Below are 10,000 nucleotides of genomic sequence, written 5' to 3' on the forward strand. Positions count from 1 at the left end.
CATTAAGTCCTCTAGCAAACTATGTGCTGGCCTTGAAAAGTATATCCTGTTCAGGAGCATTTGTGTTGACATTGGAAATTTTAACAGTCAGATACAGTGGGTGTCTGACACGTTCATTTGTGCCTTCTGATCATGGCCAAAGTGCATGGAGGCAATGTGACAGATTGATGGAAGCATTGTGATCCTTCGAACATTGAACCGGTGTCGTCACGCTTCCGGGGAGGGGTTATTAAGTGAGTGCAAGCATGTGTGCGCTCTCTAATGGTATATTATGAGAGGAACATACATTGGCTATTGATTTCGATTTGCGGCTGGGTGTAATTCACTCTTTGAAGTGTGTTAGTGGATAAGAACAACCACTCTGAGATCGGTTATTTGCGGCCATAGAATGTAAGTAAGATAACTCATTAACACTTATATTTTTTTCCAGACATTATATGGAAGACCCAGTTTGTGTCGCAGTGAAACTCCTCTGTTTCTCCATTATGCATTTTCCTGCTCTGCTCTCCATTATGCATTTTTCTGTTTTAAGTGTCTTTTGCATGCACCATTTCAGGTTTTAATATATGACATGTTTCTTTTAACGGGAATTCTGGGTTCGTCCTGTAAGGACGAATATTTTGGAAGTGTTCTTTTAACGTACTCTATGGCATTTATTTTGGTCTAGAATAATTATGACCTTGTTATTTTGTTTGGTAACCAGGGTGTTAGTCACTAGCATTGGTTGGTCTAGAATCATTAATTGAATGGATTGTGAGTCTGAATTTCCTCTACTTATGATTTCCATTTTTAGGGGTGTGAGTCACTCCATTTCATGACCGTAGCTTTTGCTGAAATACTTTCATTAAATTTGCAAATAAAGTCTAGGTTTGTATCTTGGCGTTTTATTCCTGTAGGCCTTTGTCTGAGATGTAGTAAGAGATTATGACTCTTCTGACCTTGTCGAAGGGTCATATATATATATATATATATATATATATATATATATATATATATATATATATATATATATATATATATATGTGTGTGTGTGTGTGTGTGTGTGTGTGTGTGTATGTGTGTGTGTATATATATATATATATATATATATATATATATATATATATATATATATATATATATATATATATATATATATATATATATATATATATATATATATATATATATTTATATATATATTTCTAAAAATTTTGCCGCCATCGTCTATTTGCTTACTTAGAGGTCAAAGTCCTGTATTTTAAGGGCCAGCCAACCACCCCCTACCGACAGATGAGTGAGAGTGCACTTTTAAGGAGTATCATTTGCATTGGGTCCAGGTAGGAAATTAAATTATTCGCTAAGGAGTGCTTATCGCCAGGGAAACTGAACGCCTCAGATTTTAATCCCTTTTCAGTTTTCTGAAAAGAAAACTATTGTGCCAACTTTGTCTGTTCGTCTGCATTTCTTTTCTGTTAGCACTTTTTTCTGACTATCCTAAGATCTTAAAAACTACTGAGGCTAAAGGGCTGCGAATTGGTACGTTGATCATCCACCCTCCAGTCATCAATCATACCAAATTGCAGCCCTCTAGCCTTAGTAGTTTTAATTTTATTTAAGGTTAAAGTTAGCCATAATTGTGCTTCTTTCAACGATATAGGATAGGCCACCACTGGCCCATGGTTAAGATTTCATGGGCCGCAGTTCATATAGCATTATACCAAGACCACCGAAAGATAGAACTATTTTCGGCGGCCTTGATTATAAGCAAAATTCATGGCGCTTTCCAGTAAGCCCCGCCCACTGCACACCAGTGATTGGATAGATGTCGAAGGGGGAACGATGTCTTACTAGTTAACAGTCCAAAATGATTGCCAGTATGGATTTGACTCCGTTCGTTAATGTTGAGTTCTGTGCATGAACAATGACACCAAGGATCTGAGTTCCCTGAATTGTGAAGTATGCAATTAATATCCCCGATAAAAGATATATTAAGTTATATCATATCATTACGAAGATCTTGGATAATTCTGTCTGTGCATCTTTTTTTTTTTTTTTATCATGCGCAGCCTAAATACACAAGCATCTTGCGTTTACATAAGCGATTCCACATAGACTACATTAATTGAAATGAAACATAGACTTATGCAGCTAGTTTTGATATTAGGGCATTAATTCATCATAACCCTGCATGTGAAATGTTAATATCATTGTAAGATTAGGCCTACATATAAAATTCCTATATTTTGAGGCATTGCAGGGCAGCGGCCTGCACGTCAATTTCTTATATTTTGAGGCAATGACAAGACACAGGACTACACATCTCATTCGTATATTTTGAGGCAATGACAGGGCATGGGTCTAAGCGTCAGTTTCTTATTGCGAATAGTTTTCCACCCGTATCTGTTGGAAATAGAGTAGCTTTTAAATTGATACAGTAGCTCTGACCCCATGATATATAATGCATATGCATACGGTGAAATGTATACGTATAAGCATGTGTATATACACATACATGTGTACTTGTGTCGATGGCCACAGTAGATGCAAAGCCACTATACCACAGAGAATAAAAGTAAAATTTGTTGGCCTTACACGCAGGTATCGAACTGCTCGCAGTGAATTATATTGAAAATATATTTACGAAAGTGATAACAAATTATATTACTGTGATGAGTAAATATAAGGATGCTGTAGCATTTCTATGAAAATGAAGGCTGTGGTAGGAAGGCATCATAAGATACGTAACGAGATCAGAAAAAATAAATGATAGCTGATTTGTTTGCTCTTATGGGCATTCTTGTAGATTTCCCTGTTGGACAAAAGGATACATAAGAGTCATTAAATTCTCTCTCTCTCTCTCTCTCTCTCTCTCTCTCTGTTGTTAGGAGAATATTCTAGCGGAGACTATATTCATAAAGATCACGATTAAATTAATTAAAACAAATGGCTACGTTTCAATTAACAATAGTAGGCAGATAATTCTTTACACTAGTATTTTATGAATAGGTCTATGTTCATTCTGCAATGTTAGGTTACCATATGAAAAATTTTCGAGGACACTACAAGCACCACAACAACAGCAACAAAAACAAGAATAACCACAACAAGAACCACAATAAGACAGCTGAATATAAGATAGGGGTAGGCCTATAATCCAAATGTCATAAGCTGTGTAAACCGACAAAAAGACATAGGACATTTTAGGTCTACGTAACTTTTTTTATGATCCTGTTATTTCGAAAGGAGAAAATAGCCTTAAGAAAATTCTCAGCAAATTATACCCAATATGTCTCGTATAGCCTATCATACTGCAACTCAAGTTAAACATGGGCATATTCTGGTTTAGTAGAGTGTAGTCACTGCTTGCCATCCAACCGATTTTAAGATTATTGAAATGTAGTAAAATTTCCTAAAATCTATATGAAATACCAATCTGCATAGCTCTGAGAATGTCTTTGTCTTGAAGTTTAGAATGGCAAACACTCTTGACAATATCAGGCGGTAATTATCATTGTCCTGTAATCCAAGTACACTGATTCGAACGCAAGACATTCCCTGTGCCACCTTCGTATTCGGGTGAACCTCATTTACGAAAAACAACATTGCAGCATCGCGGAACGCTCCTGACTTCATTGATATTTTCCTCTTTTTTTACCATTTTTAGGGAGATGCTAATTATGATTTTATTCCAGGGAATAATATACTGTTTCCTTTTGATAATCAACAGAACGTATTTTAGTTCGGTAAAACAACCATTGCAAAATTAATGAAAACGAAAAGAACCACAGATTAACCAACTTTTCGAAACCATTGCCAACCAATCAGCTTCAAGGGATGGTCGTGACGTAAGCAGTGGGTTGGACTTAGCTACAAAGAGCGGTAGATTTTCCTACATACGATGTACAGAAAATTCGATTGCGCTGAAGAAACTCCAGCGCATCTTTAATTTTTTCCATCTACCTTCTACTGTGTGAGCTTTTTACTGGTTCTTGAATGTTCTTTACGGATACCAGCTGATGTCCCTGTTTTGAAGGTGATTACGTCTGTCCTCAACTCCTCATGCCAATATGACAGTGGTATAAGGGATGTGAGGCAGGCCCCTCGCTCTCAGTCTTACTCAATCCGCCTTTTAGTCAGTAAGAGAAGTCTTGCTGTAATTCCTTAGCCGTGTCACATGCACGGCACTCTTTCTGTGAACTGGAAACCATAGGCTACAAGCAGCCTTAGCCACAAGCGGCTTTGTGAGGTCTAAAAAGAAGACACTGCAGATCATCCAGCCATTATTGCAAAGTGCACATTGCAAGACAACCCACGGTAAGTCTGTTGGCATTCGAGTGTTACCAGTTCTCTGTTCCTTATCCTGAATCTCTCATTTAATTTCATAATTTCTCTCCCCAGTAAATACTCTTTGATATCCCGTTATCCAGTGTTCAAGTGCTTCCCTGTGTGACTTAATTTCGTGAATTAATCGTCCCTTGCTTAAAGTGAATCCTTAAGTTATTCCGCCCATGTGCAATTGCTATTGAGAAAACCCACATTTTTATGAAACTATCTGGGATTATTTTATTTCCAGACACGTGTTTTATCATTCACCTTCGTTCCCTGGACATCCATCTTGCCTGGAGAATTCTGCCCTATTGTGGCAGATTTATCAACACTGCAGTATTGCAAGAATTATGTAAATGTAATGAATTCCTAGAGGAACAAAAATCTGTATCACACGAGCCACTGGCCCTCCATTGTGCTGTAAATTTTATCATTAGTTTTCTTTATTGAGAGTTGAATTAGTGTTCTAATATTTGAAATGCCATAATCTGTGTACAATAAAGTAGAATCTTGTATTGACCAGAACTTTCAATGGGCGACCTACGATTATTCTTAAGTGCGATTTTATCTCTTCGTGTGTTTTATGGGGTTTTAGTTTTTGTTCAAGACTTATCCATGATATTTTTTTGTTCAAACTCCTTTATATAAATTATCTTAATTAATATTATATTATGGTAACAAACTATATATATATATATATATATATATATATATATATATATATATATATATATATATATATATATATATATATATATATATATATATATATATATATATATATATATATATATATATATATATATATATATATATATATATATATATATATATATATATATATATATATATATATATATGTGTGTGTGTGTGTGTGTGTGTGTGTGTGTGTGTGTGTGTGTGTGTGTGTGTGATCAGAAACATTTTCTGTTAAAACAGAATTCCATCAAATATAAGGAGCCCATAAAAACGTCAAACTGTGGAAAATAAAGGCTATATTTCAGAGACCAAACTGTCTCTCCTCAGGCAAATAGTGAATGAGAAAAAGTTACAGAAAATCGGTATTTAGTATTTTTACCAGAAGGCCCATAGGTCAGCCAATACGTCACTCCAGTTGACAATTTCTCTTGATTTTCTTAATCGCTGGTCGGAGGAAGATTTCATCTACTGTATAATATCTGAATTCCACGCATCTCTTGAAAGATTCGTGGTGTTTCTTTGTTTAATCAAAGCTGATTCCACCATCTGGCTTTTGAACCGTCAATTGCTGCTATAAATTATACAAGACATATTCCAGTTCATTCTGTGATTATGGTTATTTATGTGGTTAAAAATAGCTGAGCTCTGTTGTCCGTACCTAACTGAACGTTTATGCTGTATTAATCTCTAGGGTGGTGATTTGCCTGTAAAGTCGATACAAGATTGGTCACAATCGAGGCAAGGGATTTTGTATACTCCTGTGTCTTTGGGGACTGGGTTTTGTTGGACGTTAATCAGGGATTTGGCTAAGCCATTTGGGTAGGTAAAAGCAAAAGGGTTAGAGCTTCCCTGTCTAGGTGTGGGATTTTTATTTTGTTGTTGGGCGTCTCTCTGGTCTTATTGGGCGGGGGGGGGGTAGTAGAAAATAGTGTTTGCTTTGTGGATTGCTTTTTCAGTTGTATGGACAAGATACTTTAGAGATGACAGCTGCTTACGGATTAGTTCAATTTCCTTTTCCAGGAAATCTGGGGAGCAAATCCGTAAGGCTCTTAAGAATAAATTGCTGGCTACGCCAATCTTGATAGGGATGTCATGATAGCTATAAAAATGGATGTATGACAGAAAGTTGGTTTTCTGTATATAGTAAATTTGTATTCTGTCGTGTCTCTAATTATTAAAACGTCAAGAAAAGGAATTTTGTTGTCTGTTTCCCATTCAACTTTAAATTTGATGCTAGGCACTAATACATTTAATTTTGAAAGAAATTCATTGAAATTGTCAGACTTATTATCCCAAAATGTTAAGATATCATCTACATATCTCATCCATAGCTAGGGTGACCATTTATTTGAGATGTGAAAGGGGGAAGGGGACATTCTATGTATACATAACAACCCTAATACGTATAAAATAACAAGTATATATATATTCTATGTATATAGCATAATAACCCTAATATATACATACATACATACATATACACACACACACACACACACACACACACACACACATATATATATATATATATATATATATATATATATATATATATATATATATATATATATATATATAGAGAGAGAGAGAGAGAGAGAGAGAGAGAGAGAGAGAGAGAGAGAGAGAGAGAGAGAGAGAGAGAGAGATTGCAGCTGCTTGATCTTTTCATCCTGACATATGAGGTTTATTCTTTTAAAAAAATATGTATTTAGATATATTTACAAACATTTGAATTAATAAGAGAATATGATCCAGTCAGCATTTATTCAGAGCAAGAGTTACTTTCAATAGTAAAATATATGCTTTGATAACATAAAAGAGAAAATATAGACATGATTTTATGAATAGTAAAACAAAACAAAATAATTTTTACATTAACCCTTACTCTTAAGTGTATTTCTGGCTCGTTTTTATTTTCATATGGAGTGAGGGTTAAATATTAAGATAATCATAAAAGTCAGAGCAACTCGAGTCGAAATTGCATTTCACTATTAGTGCAGACCTCAATGTAGTTACCTGCAAGTGATTTTTCTCTGATGTCCAAGAGTTTCTCATTAGAAAGAATACTCTCTCTGCAGGAGCATTGGACCCAGGGAGACACCAGCAAAACTCAACAAGCTTTGAAATGTTTGAAAAAGGAGTATTTTTATTACGAAAGAGAGAGAGAAAATCTCTACCAATTTCTTATCCATTTCCGAATCATTGTCTTTCTATTCCTGCATCTCTTCATTTGTCAAAAACTCTTTAACGTACGTAACCTCATCAGAAAGTTCACTGTCATCCTTTCCCTTCTAAATTTCAAAGCATCTTATTGATTATGATTGGGGTGAATAGCTCATTTTTTCTTTCTGACAGCTTCGTTTGCAAATCTCTTCAAATACAAGAAACTTCCATCATGGAAACTTTTTGGGACTCTACCTTCAATGTGCAATCATGTAATATTGTACTCTGTGTACAAAAAAGCCACATTTCAGCAAATGGATGCCCAAAGAACTGTTCAAGAAGGCTGGCAACATTTGTCCTGTAACAAAAAATGTTTTCAAAAGTTTGAATAACTTCAGAATCCTCTCAATAGCTGGTCTTAAAGCAAGCCACCTTTTCTTACTGTATCCTAAACAAATTTTGATAGTGTACATCAACATTTTCACAAATTTCTTTCAGTTGGTCTACTCTAACAGTATAAATGTAGAAAAATGAAAATATCTTCACTGTTATTACTTCTACATCTACAGATTGACAGTCTGATGCTGCTTTCATACAGTCAAGATTTTATTGCATCCGGTAAAAAACATTATTTTTGCCTCCGCCTGATGCTTCACCAAAATTGCGATTTCTGTTGTCAGCACACAAAGCCAACAGTTTAGAGGACAATTCATTAGAACTGAGAGTTTCTTTTATATAGTATGAAAGTATTCACTCGTTTCTCCACCTAGAGTTTTAACTTCCAAAATTTTTACCTTGACACCACGGCAGGGCAAAAAGTATCTAACCAATAAGGGACACAATTTAATATTTTCATAATTAGAGCAGTCACAATATAAAGTCACACAATTTATCTCAGACAAATCCTCTTTTAAGGATTCTCGGGCGTCAGGCAGGAAAACATTGCTCAAAATTGCCTCCGTCTTGGTATGAGCACTTGCAAACGAATTGTCAAAACACTTTTTAATAAGCTTGGAAGTGCAATCCATAGAACGGAATGAAAGGTTGTGTTGCATTGCACGATAAGCCCAAGTTCCTTCTGCTGCTGCCAAATTCTTTTCTTTTTCTCCAAATCCTTCCTTCTGCAGGAATGTGGTCATTCACTTGCTTGAACAGACGGAGGCATCAGCACGCTTATGCCTACTAGTCTTTCAATGACGTTCAGTATCATACTTTCCACCGTTTGTTACTGAAAAGTACATGCACTTTAAGTACTAAACATCCCTTTCACTTTTTGCTTTATTTATGAAAGGTTATTCACTTTCTAATTCTTTACTGAAAGTACACTTCCTTTTGGGTGCCACGACGTCGTCCTCTTTTGAGTGTTGCTTGATTGCTGATTAACTACCAACACGTAGTAGCTGGACTTAGCCATACATGGGCGAGTGCAAGGGAGGTTTACCAGTCATATCATACGTGTATAAATGGTGCGTTTGTTTTCATTTTCTTTTATTTGTTTAAAGAAAATGGACCACAACTCATACAGTCTACGATCTAGCTATGCTGCAGCAAGAGCCTTAGAGGTTTCGAGAAAAAATATCTTAACTCTTATCTTTGAACAATTAGCAGTTTATTATGATTTGCATATGCAGTGGGGGACACATGACGGGCAAATTCCATAAAGGGGACATTACTACGTCCCCCGAAGGTAGTGATTTTTGGGGGGACAGAGATCCGAAATGGGGACTGTCCCCCAAAAAGGGGGACGTCTGGTCACCCTATCCATAGCATGTCTTTAGGTTTTATTGCATTTATTATTACAGTTTCAAAATATTCCATGTATAGGTTGGCTAAAACAGGACTTAAAGGTCTGCCCATGCTGCAACAGAATTTTGTATATAGAATGAATGATTCCCCGAATGAAAAGATGTTGTTTGATACACGTAATGCAACTAACTTTATTATTCTGTCTAGGTCTAGTGGGAAATGATCTGAATAGGGGGCTAATTTTTCCCTCAAAAACTGTAGAACGTCCTGCAGTGGTCCTTTTGTGAATTGGGAATCTACATCTAAACTTAAAAGTTTTATGTTGTGAAGTGGTATATGTGCCTCTTTGAATTTGTGACAACATCATGAGAATGTTTAATGTGACTGGGAGAAAATATGACTAAGAAAGGGGAAAGGAGGCCGGCTAACCACTTAGAAATTTTTATAATTGAAAGCTCCGGCACATGAGGTGATAGGTCTGAATAGAAGATTATCTTTATGAGTTTTGGGAAGGCCATAAAAGTAAGGTAGTTTTGGGCTAATGACTTAAAATTTTTCCAGTAGTTCAACGCTCTTTTTGTCTTTGCCAATTAATCTTACTTTACTGAAAAATTCTGTGGGGACGTTTGAAAGGGATTTTTCGTTAATTTGTCATAAGTGTTAATGTCACTAAGGAGTTAGTTGATTTTGTCGAGGTAAAAGTCTTTATCCATGATCAGGATTTTTCCGTCTTTGTCGGATCTGCTTAATACAAACTCTAATTTTTGTAGCGAGAAGATGGCTTTCATAAATCTACGGGGGACAGGGTATTTTTTATTAAGGTCAGCTATATCATTTAGTAAGATGCCTTACATATTTCTTCTCGGCTGTAATTTTTATCAGATATGAATTTGTCAAAAGCAACAATGAAATCTAGAATATTTTTCCCAGTCTGGCATGAGGGCAAAGGATAAACCAAGGTTCAAAACTAAGTGTTGGTCAATGGTGAGGGTGGTGTTTGATAGATTGTGACCCGTCTTAAATCGGTTTTACAGGCTGATCACTCCCCCAGAGATCAATACAGCATAAACGTTCAGTTAGGTAC

Source organism: Macrobrachium rosenbergii, chromosome 41 (genome assembly GCF_040412425.1).
Source record: "Macrobrachium rosenbergii isolate ZJJX-2024 chromosome 41, ASM4041242v1, whole genome shotgun sequence".
Lineage (NCBI taxonomy): Eukaryota > Metazoa > Arthropoda > Malacostraca > Decapoda > Palaemonidae > Macrobrachium > Macrobrachium rosenbergii.